General features: G+C 45.2%; 1 protein-coding gene across 1 annotated transcript in view; it reads right to left on the bottom strand.

The window, feature by feature from the left end:
• LOC125043153 (dual oxidase-like) overlaps positions 1-12500 on the bottom strand; it is a gene marked incomplete in the record, with an annotated part of 118415 nt that overhangs the window by 104774 nt on the left and 1141 nt on the right.

The raw sequence follows: 12500 nt of genomic DNA, 5'->3' as shown, positions 1-12500 counted from the left end.
TGCCAAATCACGCGTCGGTTGTCACTCCTCTCAGCAGACAGATGGACGAATTCGGGTGTGGGAAAGGCGGTGTGTCGTGCTATACACACATGTATACATACACATACATATACATACACAAGCACGAGCACACATTCACACATGCATATATGTTCACATGGACACACACACACACACACACACACACACACACACACACACACACACACACACACACACACACACAGTAGACAGAGAGACGCATACAGACCAGCCACACAGACACATACATTACGTATAAAATCACACAGGCATGCACATAAATATATGCAAAGATACAGACGTAGACATTCACAGGAAGGTTGAGGTCATGCAGAATGACTTGACGATCATGCAAAGTTCATGCGATAAAGTGTAGCTGGTCTTGCATTTTGCAATTATGTCATGCTGATGATATTCGCTAATTGGTCTCGAATTTCAAAAATACTATCTCTCTCCATGATGGCGTTGGGAATGAGGGAAGAAGAAAGGGAGGGAGGAAGGGGGGGAGGGAAGAGGAGGAGGGGGAGAGGGAGGAGGAAAGGTGGGAGGGAGGAAGGAGGAAGAGAGGGAAGGAGGATAGATGGATGCAAATAAGAAAGGAAGATAAAGATAATTAGATAATATGAGAGAGAGAGAGAGAGAGAGAGAGATTTGCGATTTACTACTTGTGTATATATAAATAAGCATCAACTGACACCCGCTTTTTCTCCACCAGCTCGACCACTTTCGCCGTGTGTGTTCTCGCGAGACAAGGGTAGGGCAGGGGGGGGAGAGGTGGAAGAGGGAGGGAGAGGGGGAGGAGAGAGTGGGCCCCTTCATCTTGATTAATACTTTCGCTCTCATAAACTTCTCTCTCCTAAGGCCATGTTAATTACCAAGGAGAAATTACCAGTGTAATCAAAACTCAACGACAACGTAACAGACTTTCAAGGGAAGATCGACACGTTTCTCGTCTTCTTCGTCCCTAATTTCGTACAAACAAATGTGTCAATTTAGCCAAGGTGAGTCAAGGTATCGCCTGCACTGACATACATGGATGTGTGTAAACAGTCACAACGGTAGGGAGGACAGGGGGTGAGATAAGGAGGGAGAGGAAGAGGGAGAGGGAGGAGAGGGAGAGGGAGGAAGGAAAAGGGAGGAAGGAAGGAAGGAAGGGAGGGAGGGAGGGAGGAGGGAGAGGGAGGGAGGGAGGGAGGGAGGGAGGGAGGGAGGGAGGGAGGGAGGGAGAGGGAGAAGGGAGAAGGGAGAAGGGAGTAGAGAGAGAGAGAGAGAGAAAAAAACACAGAAGAAAACATTAGTAAGCACAAAAGAAAGAAACAGACAAAAGGAAAACAAATACAAACGCGAAAAATTAGCAGAATAGCAAGCATCAGAGGCAACAACAACATCCACGCCATCGCAGGCGCAGGTGAGCGCACACAGGCCCAAGTTCGGCGCGGGAGGTCAAACGCGACCGCCCACGACAGACATTGCGGGGTGCGAGGGCGTCGGTCGGGGCTGCACTGCACAACTTCATTAAGAGCCTTACAGCGAAGGACAATCTGGGACTACAAAAGCTTTAGAACACGCGAACTACACCTTAAAAGTCCGCCCGAAATATTGACTTCCCTCCGTAAATCCATTCTACAAGCGTTCTTCTAAAACGTTCGTTAGATAAAACACGATCTGACCTATGGATTTTTTCCCCTACCCGCGGCGACCACACGACCGGCACTGGATGAAACCGCAGGAGCCATCTGGGGCCGATTCATTCTAGGCCTATATACTCTCGAAGCAGCTTTTTGCCCGCCAGTTTTACGCCGCAGTGTTACCAATCACTCCCTCGACACTTGACAATACTTCCCCCCCCCCCCTCCTGGAAACCTGTGCCCTCCAAGCTCCCCCATACCTTCATCTTTTTCAGAACTCTTGACACCTGTTGACACTTCCCGACACCTTCTGGCACCTGTGGACTGTTCAATAGCTCATAGCAGTTTCCCAGAACCTAATTAAGCAGCGTCCTCTTTGGTTCTAACCTTCGTCTCAAGCAGCGCATTGTCTGGGGGCGTTGCTTTCACAGGTCCAAGGCGACCGCTGTTAACACGGTGACTTGGCAAATTCACGCAAAAATATTGAGTAAACGTAAACATTTAAAGTAAGAGCAGACGGCAATATTGGCATAGTATGTCATTGCTAGTGGTAACAGTAGTAGCAGATCAGCAGAAGTAGTAGTAGCAGGAGGAGGAGGAGGAGGAGGAGGAGGAGGAGGAGGAGGAGGAGGAGGAGGAGGAGGAGGAGGAGGAGGAGGAGGAGGAGGAGGAGGAGAAGGAGGAGGAATATAGCAGGGTCAGGAGGAGTAGCAGCAGAAGTAGCAGTAGCAGTAGCAGTAGTAGTAGTAGTAGAAGTAGTAGCTGATGCTGACGCTGACACTGATGATCTTGATGCTAATGTTCTTGATGGTGATGCTGATGGTGTTGCTGTTTTCGATTGTTTTATTGTGTTCCTGTAGTCATAACAAAATCAATAGCAGAGAAGAGGAGCGAAGGAAGTCGTGACGGGTCCGCGTGGCCTCCGCTTGGGGACGCCCGAACCTCCCTTTGGCGAGGAATTTAGACCGACTACGATCTACATTCTGGCGGCGTGTTTACCTCACGAAATCTCTCTCTCCACCGACGTTCCTCTTCCAATCTTTCATTCCTCTTTTTCCTCTCCTCCAATTTCTCTTCCTCTTCCTCGCTGTTACCCCTCTTCAAACCCTTGCTCTCGTTGTTTTCATTTATTCCTCCTCCTCCTTATCCTTCTTCTTCTCCTCCTTCTTCTCCTCCTTCTCCTCCTCCTTCTATTTCTCCTTCTATTCCTCCTGCTCTTCCTCCTCCTCCTTCCCCTAGTCATAACATTTTTCTTTCTCCTCTTTCTACCTCCTTACTTCCTACTTCTCTTCCACCATTCCCTCCTCATCCACATCCTCCCCCTAGTTTCTCCTCTTCCACCGCCTCCAATTCCACCAATTTCTCCTCCTCTTCTTCCACCTATTCTTCACATGCCATTTTTCAAGCAATCCTTTCCCAGCATTTGTAACTCAGGATTCAAAGAACCCATTCACCCCCCCCCCCCTCCTCCCACACACACTTAGAAAATAACAATAAAAATAAATAAATAAATAAAAATTATTCATTCTTCCTCGGCAAAAATTTCGTGACTCAAACGGAATCTCGCCCCCTCCCTCCCCCCCCCCCTCCCCTCCTCCCCCCGCCACGTAGCATGAAACCGCAAGTATCCTGCGTCCGACCTTGCGCCTTCGGGATGGCAGGAAGGCGCGAGGTCTCTCGCTCTCCTGCCTCTCGCTCTCTCGCGTTCTCCGTCGCTCTCTGTCTGTTTTTGTATGCCTGTTTGTCTGCCTGTTTGTCTGTCTGCCTGTTTGTCTGTCTGCCTGTTTGTTTGTCTGTTTGTCTGTTTGTCTGTTTGTCTGTGTATTTGTGTCTGTGTCTGTATGACATCGTGGATTGTGACAGCTAGCTCTCCCTCCCTTTTTCTCCCTCTCCCTCTCCCTCTCCCTCTCCCTCTCCCTCTCCCTCTCCTCTCTCCTCTCTCTCTCTCCTCTCTCTCTCTCTCTCTCTCTCTCCCTCTCTCTCTCTCTCTCTCCACGCGGCGATCGGGACGTGACTACAAGAGAGCTACAAACAGCAACTGAGTGGCCTTGAGACGATAAAAGTGACTTCATCTGGTGTTTTAATGTGAAAAAATCCCGCATGATGCTTTATTTCTCCTAATAAACGTGACTCACGGTTATTATATTCAGTTCAGGAATGAACCTTACCACACGAACCATAGTTATTTCGAACCCAAAAATAACCCAAACTAGGTAAAGTAACTACTTCGAAATAACTAAGCCAGGTAAGAAATCCTAATGAAGTGAAGGTATAAAAAAAAAAAATAATAACAATAAAAACCCAAATACCTTCATGAACTTTTAAACCATAAATAAGCAACTAAAACTTCAATTATCACTAAGCAACCGGATATTAAGGAGTCACTCAACTCCTTACAAGGGGGACCGCACCAAGGACGACGGGCGCGCGGGATAAAAATAAACGAACTCGAAGGCAGTGAAGTGAGCGGCGACGAAGCATCCTGCCAGAGACCTCCCCGACACGCCCTTGTGTCATGCACCACGCCCCCCCCCCCCCACCCCTCCTCGTCATGCGGTCTCATGGCATGGAAAAATCGTGTCACCTTGCTCAAGCTGCGACACAGACTGGCGGAGCATCTGTTTTTATCTCATCACCATGGCCCGCGGGATGCTAGCTTCGGCATCGAGGCCTATCTGGGTGAATCAGGGCACACATGCACAAATAAATGAATAAATCTACTATTTCTCTCTCACTCTCACACTCACACTCTCTCACACCATTGTGTCTCTGTGTGTAATACATATACACACACATACACACATACACACATACACACACACACACACACACACACACACACACACACACACACACACACACACACACACACACACACGTGTGTGTGTATATATATACATATATATACATATATATATTCATATATATACATATATATACATATATATACATATATATACATATATAAACATATATATTCATATATATACATATATATTCATATATATACATATATATTCATATATATACATATACATATATATACATATATATACATATATATTCATATATATACATATATATTCATATATATACATATACATATATATACATATATATACATATATATTCATATATATACATATATATTCATATATATACATATACATATATACACACATATATATATTCATATATATACATATACATATATATACATATATCAACCTCTATATCTACCTATATATCTACCTACCTATCTATCCATCCATATACACGCTATCCTACTAGACGACTTTTCACAATGTAGAAACGCCCCATCCAACGCAGGTCTCAATGACATAATAACAGCTAAGTACAGGCCCATGACAGCCAAAGTGCGGTGCGCGGAGACCCAGCCTACACGTCACAGCTCATAAATCTGGCTTGAGAAGTCACTTTTGACTTTTTGTTTTCGAGATGTCTCCAGGGTAACTTTCTACTCACTGACATTTCAAACATCTGTTTTGATTCTAGATTGTGTGTCTTTTTTTTCTTCTTCTCTCACTGTCGCTTGAACAGGTGAGGTGAGGTAGGTCAAGATGATCACCTCAGAGCGGAGAAGTTTTTTTTTTTTTTATTTAATGTCCAATTGAACATTTCTATTCCTCTGACGCAAGGCAAAAGCCTAACCTATGATACTGTTGTCTAAGAGTTTAAGAGCATTGACCAAATCACTGTTTACTAGTTGTTCATATCAGTGATCTGACTCCTTTTCTCTTCTTTAAGCACAAACAAACGGACTAGAAGTTATTATTCTTTACGCATATTCCATATACCTTTCAAATGCACTAATAATCACAATGCTTTTTACACATCTTAAAAAGGTTCGCATTTCCCTCTCTGCCGGCAGTTAATATCACCAATACGGACTATACGCTATATGTAGGATTCATTTTGAACAAACTGTAAATAAAACAACGAAGGAAGATAAAACAGGAAAACAGAGACATATCCGTGTTGTCTTGTGATTTCCTTCGCTGTTTTAGTTAAACTGTGCACTACGTATTTCTCGCTCTTCCTATAAGTACCACTATACCACCACCACTATTCTATGTATCAGTCTTTGTTAATCCTTTTAACACTGACATTTTCTCTGCGTTGACTCACAGCCTCTCCCATCCCCGTTTCTGCTCCCATTCCCCTTCAAAGCCCATTCGCTCGTTAAAACCCTATCACATTCGCCATTTCTCCCACCTTTCACCCCCTCCCCCCCTCTGAACCTTCCCATTGAATGACCATCCCCACACACCCCCCCCCACACCCCCACCTGTAATCAGGGTAGTAAAATTACCCTCACAGTTAATCTAATTACAATAGCATGGCTCCCTTCACCCCCCCCACCCCCCACCCCCCCTCTCCCTTACTAACCGTGTGCGAAATATCCTTTCCCTCCCCCTTCTCTCCCTCCCTCCCCCTTCCCTCCCTCCCTCCCCCTTCCCTCCCTCCTTCCCTCCCCCCACCCAACTCCGCAACTCACACCCTTAACTAGCCCCTCCCCCCCTTTCCTACCCCTCCCCTAGTCCCTCTCCCTGCCCCTCCCTCCCCTCTCTAGCCTGGGGTGCGCGAAAGGGAGGAAAAGCGACGGAATTCGCCGGTCGAGAGGGCGTAACGACCCCCCCCCCTGCTCCTTTCCCCCCCCCGAAAATCCTTTCCTACCCCCCTACCCTACCCCAACCCCCTCCTCCACCCTTTTTTCCCTCGTAAACCAATTTATCAACGACCCTCCTGTCTCCTTCCCTCCTTTCGCACCCGCCCTCTTATCCCCCCCACCCCCGCCCCTCCCTACCCCACCCCCTGGGACACCCCCCATGAGGTTATTACCTTGAGGGACAAGAGCCTCGGGTGACCTGGTTTCCACACAAACGACCTGGGAGCGAGCCATGTCAAATTCCCTTGCTCCCGCTCCTTCTCTCTCTTTCTTTTTCTTTCTCTCTCTTTCTCTTTCTCTCTTTCTCTTTCTTTCTTTCTCTTTTTTCTCTTTCTCTTTCTTTCTCTCACTTTCTATTTATCTTTCTTTTTTTCTTTCTCTCTCTTTCTTTCTTTTTCTTCCTCTCTCTTTCTCTTTCTTTCTCCTTCTATTTATTTATTTCTCTCTCACTTTCATTTTCTCTTGCTCTTTGCTTTTCTCCACTTCTTCCTCTCCCTTGTTTCTTTCCTATCCTTCCCCCCTCTATCTCTACCTCACTCTTGCCCTCTGTCTCTCTCTCCCCCTTTCCATCCCCCCCCACCCTTTGTTTCCGTATCACATCTCTCCCCCTCCTTCCCTCCCTCCCTTCTCCTCCCTCACCCTTGCCCTCTCTCTCTCCCTCTTTCCTTCTCTCCTCCTCGTTTCCGTATCACATCTCTCTCCCTTCTTCCCTCCTTCCCTTCTTCCCTCCTTCCCTTCTCCCTCACCCTTGACCTCTCTCTCTCTCCCTCTTTCCTTAAAATATAAGAGATAAACAAATGCGAGACGAAAAACAAGCAACAATAATAATATCAATAAAAAAAGATAACAATAATAGTAATAATTGTAGGGATAATAGTAGTATTAATCATCACCATCATCATCATAATATTATAATTATTATCATTATTATTATTACTATCTTATAATGTCATCATCATTATCATCATCATCCTTTTTATCATTACTATTATCATTATCATCCCTATTATCATATTTATCAATTACTATTATTACTATTATTGTTATTAATGTTATTATTATTATTATCATCGTTATAATTTTAATGACAACAATACCAACAACAATAATAACAATATTAATCATAACAATAATAATAACAACATAACACCATCAACGGTAATATCAATAACATCAATAATATCAATAACAATACTAATAACAATAAAAATATTAATAACAAGAACAACAACAACAACAAAAGCAACAACAATAAAAAATAAACAAATAAAAGCTTAATAAACAGCGGCCATAAAACCCAGGCCACCAGAGGCCGATTCAAATTTTACACTCGGCAGCCAAGTGTTCCTCTGATGGGCGGTTTGCATGGCAGCTTCTGATAATGCGCCGAGTAGAAAGTTCACTGTGCCCCCTCCCCTTTCCCTTCCCCCTCTCTCTCCCTCCCCTTCATTTTCCTCTCCCTTCCTTCCATACAGAAATCGCAAAAAAACACTGCCTCAGGACTCCAACAGCATCTACACAATCAACACCTGGCCCCTCGATCTCGCGGCACAGACGACACACACACTGCATTAGAACAGGCAAGTTGTGCCCTGTTATGAAAAGTAGGAGCTTATGTCGAAAAATAATTCAGATATCGCATCCATTTTCCCCGAAAATACATATTTCTGGCAGTGTTCTTTTACTCCTCGACGATGGAGGAAATACACGTATATCCACAACCTACCTAAAAGGAAAGGGAAGACGAGGAAGAGGACAAATGCGAATTCCAGAAGTCGAATCAAAGTCGGCCACACATCCAAGTGACCGCTTTGAGAACATTTCCGTAGAGTCAAAAACCACGGGTTGAAGCGGCACGGTGGCATGTTCCTTTCCGCCCGGACGAAGGGAAAGGTAAAGATAAACATGAAATGAAATGCAAGAGGGACTCCGCACTCCCACACGATTCTCTGCACGCCAAGGACGAAGGGGCATCTTCGCTTGTTTTCAGTTGTTATGGACGGTGGTGCTGTGAGGCCCAACGCAACATGCTTAGTGATAGCTCTTCCATTTAACACAGAGATCGCCACTCAGTTCGAATATGTGATTTACATATAAAGCACTTATAGTGAAATCGAGGTGAAACACAATTTGATCTTCTGAATAAACCTGAGACTTTTCAAAACGGAAACACTGGTCGAACTGACGAGTTAAATCGCAAAACCAGTATTACAGACAAGAAACACAGCATTTTAGTTGTCCTAAATAACCTTTATAACAAAACATGATAGAAGCACTAGCAGGAATTACAGAAGCAACGGAAATATTACTCTTACTGGTTCTATGATTAACAATAATGATATAAAAAAATATTGCAATTATCATTATAATTAGTTGCGTCAGGTATGCGTACTTGGCTGGAGCAGTGCTTGAAAACATGACAAATTTTGAAAAAGTTAATAACTCCTCTTCCTCATCATCATCCCATCATCATCATATCATCATCACCACATCATCATCATCACCACATCATCATCATATCATCACCACATCATCATCATCATCATCATCATCACCAACCACCACTCTGAGAAGCCGGTCTCTTCCCTTCCCTTCGTGTGCGTGAGGACACCGCCTCGCCCTTCGTGCTGCGGCTTCAAAATTGGAATGAAGTTGCCTCACGCCCACTCACACACAAACACGGATGGGCGTCTTGGCCACGGCTGCGTGACTGGATCCTGAGCCCTGATTTTTTTGTTCTAAAAGTACTGAATTCCGTACATGGGAAAATAGAGCAGCGTAGTCATATACTGGAGGGAGAAACCGCTTAGGAGACAATTGTTGCGAGAGGGGAGAGGGAGAGGAATGGAGGGAGGGAGGGAGGGAGGGAGGGAGGAAGGAAGGAAGGAAGGAAGGAAGGAAGGAAGGAAGGAAGGGAAGGGAGGGAGGGAGGGAGGGAGGGAGGGAGGGAGGGAGAGAGAGAGAGAGAGAGAGAGAGAGAGAGAGAGAGAGAGAGAGAGAGAGAGAGAGAGAGAGAGAGGGGGGGGGGGGGCAGAGACAGAAACAGAATGCGACAATCAGGAACGAACATATAAACAGGCAGATGAGGAGACTTGCAATGACAGAAATAGACAGAAAAAGAGAGAAAAGAGAGAGAGGGCGACCATAAACTCGGCTGAAGTCAACCGACAGATGCAACTCGCCCTGCAAAAAGTCAGGGGAAGACCCGGAAATTTCTGTCTGGTCTCGCAACATTGCTCTGCCTTTTTTCACCCCCAAAAAACTATTCCATGTCCGATTGTCTGTCCCAGTCTCCTCTCCTTACTACAATGTATTGTCATTTGGTTTCATTCTTTTAAAACCATTGTCGATAACAGAGATATGATCCTAATCTATAATGACTCTGACACACCGAAAGTGTGATGTTTCGTTGATTGTAGTAACGAAGTAATGGGATGCTGTTGGATACACTCTCAGCAGGGAATGAGTCAATTATTCGTGAGACTTGGATGACTTGCAGTTTCAGACAATGGACTTGATTTAGTTTTGTTTACAAAACTGCGACTTGAGCGTCATGCACAATGTAAAATGCACTGACACCCAATGCCTACGTTAAGAGATTATTACTTCCGGTATAAACGCTAAAATATCGTTTTTCTTTCTGTCGAATTTTCCTTAACACTCCAACAGTGACAGAGGGATGCCATATATCTCTCATCTTCTTCGTTCAGTCAATGTTTTAACTTTCACAATCTCCGAGATATGTAATTACACATTTCTCGATCCCAGTACGACACAGCGGGATCACACTAGTAGTCCGCAAGTACTTATCTGATCTGGTCCGCTGACCGACCTTCGCAAAGGTACGATAATTATGACTGAGTATCTAGTGACACCCAATGGTAAGTCATTAAAATATTGCTGGATATATTTAACTAAGCTTCAAGATATTCTCGGCTGAACAGATCGAGTCTACTATTGCCACTGAACGTAACCAACTATGTGAAGGTAAACAACTAATTTTTGCTGCGAGTTTTTGGATAGCGAACATCTGATACTTGATTCAGAATTACATGTAGTCTTCACCAAAAGATTAAGCCTCGCCATCACACTAAACGACAAAAACTCTGATCTTTTACGGTATGGACGCACTACGCTAGGGCAAACTGATGATATTCTTGTAGAGGACAAAGAGGTGTAGTCACTGGTACAAGAATTAATCTGCAAACAGAACGGTAACGCCAGAAATTAAAGAAAAATGCAGCAGAAAGACCGGCTCACAGCCTCTGCCCACTCGGTGGTCCTGAGTCTCTATCTTGCCGTGCATACCATACCAAGATAAGGTTTCCAGGAGGGCGATTAGGGGTATAGCCCCCTATCACCCCTCCCCCCGGTCAGTGCCCGAAGTGCACGCTCATACAGGGCAATTTAGATTGTCGAATAAAGTTTTTGACGTGTAGTTGGAGACTTAGTCTGTGGCGAGTATCTCCATACCGTAAAGAATTATCAAACTCAGTAACATAAATGATATTGTACAATATATTCACTTTTACCCTGAATGGTGACGCATGGGTACTGACTTGGCCATAGTGGAATGTGTAGAAAGCGTGATCATGCTGTAACGAATACAACTTAACAATTTTGGCCACACACGTCATACTGTGATCACTGAGATAAGTGTGAGTTCTTTCTAATCTCATTCGATAATACATAAGAATCTTGAAGGTCAGACTTCAAATTACAGAAGTAATGCCGTAAAAATGTTCATCTTTATAGGCCTATAAGTTAAGTATATACGTAACCGATTCATATCAAAACCTGGCGTCTTGTCTGGTATAATTTCATTGTCTGTATGATTTTAAAGTGTAATGCAGATAGACAAAATGGTAGATAGATAGATATATAAACAAATATTTGCAAACACGAAACAGAACGTGAAGACGGCTCCTAAAGTGAGTACATGTTATGGTTTTTATACAACTTAAAGGTCGTAGGTGCTCAAGGTAACGGTTCATGATGACTTGGACAGCTAGTATAATAAGCGCCAAAGGTAGTGAGCAGGGAGAAGGAGGGGGAGAAGGGGAGGGGAAAGGAGGAGGAGATGGAGAAGAAAGTGGATGAGGAGGAGGAGGAGGAGGAGGAGGAGGAGGAGGAGGAGGAGGAGGAGGAGGAGGAGGAGGAGGAGGAGGAGGAGAGGGAAAAGAAAGAAGGAGAGGGAAAAGAAACAAGGAGAGGGAAAAGAAAGAAGGAGAGGGAAAAGAAAGAAGGAGAGGGAAAAGAAAGAAGGAGAAGGAGAGGGAAAAGAAAGAATGAGAAGGAGGAGGAGAAAGAGGAGGGGAAAGAGGAGAAGGAGAAGAGGGAGAAGAGGGAGAAGAAAGAGGAGTAGGAGGAGGAGAAGGAGAAGGAGAAGAAAAAAGAGAAGGAGAAGAGAAAACTGCTATTAGTCTCTACTCACTACGAGACGTCTCGCCTCAAAACCCCGAGGTCCTACACACCTTTCAAAATCCCTGCACACTCAAGGGTACCTAACATCGAAGGGGTCTTTCACGCCCACGCACATCAGCACCACTCAACCCGCGCTGTCCCACCCCTTCCCAATGGACGACCTATGGCCAGTGTGTTTGCCCGTTTGGCTTCCCGAAAGGAGACCTCTGACAGGACACCCCCGACAGGACACCCCCGACAGGAGACACCTACAGGAGACCCCCGACAGGAGACCCCCGACAGGAGACCCCCGACAGGAGACATCTACAGGAGACATCTACAGGAGACATCTACAGGAGACACCAACAGGAGACCCCGACAGGAAAAACCTACACGAGAGAACTATACCGGACACCTACAGGAGACACCTAAAGGAAATACCTACAGGAGACACCTACAGGAGACCCCGACAGGAGACACCGACAGGAGAAACCGACAGGAGACACCGACAGGAGACACCGACAGGAGACACCGACAGGAGACCCCGACAGGAGATACCGACAGGAGAAACCGACAGGAGACCCCGACAGGAGACCCCGACAGGAGAAACCTACAGGAGAAACCTACAGGAGACCCCGACAGGAGAAACCTACAGGAGACACCGACAGGAGACACCGACAGGAGACACCGACAGGAAACACCTACAGGAGACTCCGACAGGAGAAACCGACAGGAGACACCTACAGGAGACACCTACA

Source organism: Penaeus chinensis, chromosome 33, assembly GCF_019202785.1.
Source record: "Penaeus chinensis breed Huanghai No. 1 chromosome 33, ASM1920278v2, whole genome shotgun sequence".
Taxonomy (NCBI): Eukaryota; Metazoa; Arthropoda; class Malacostraca; order Decapoda; family Penaeidae; genus Penaeus; species Penaeus chinensis.
The sequence above is the reverse complement of the archived record's forward strand: the minus strand, read 5'-3'. Positions and strand labels throughout refer to the sequence as shown.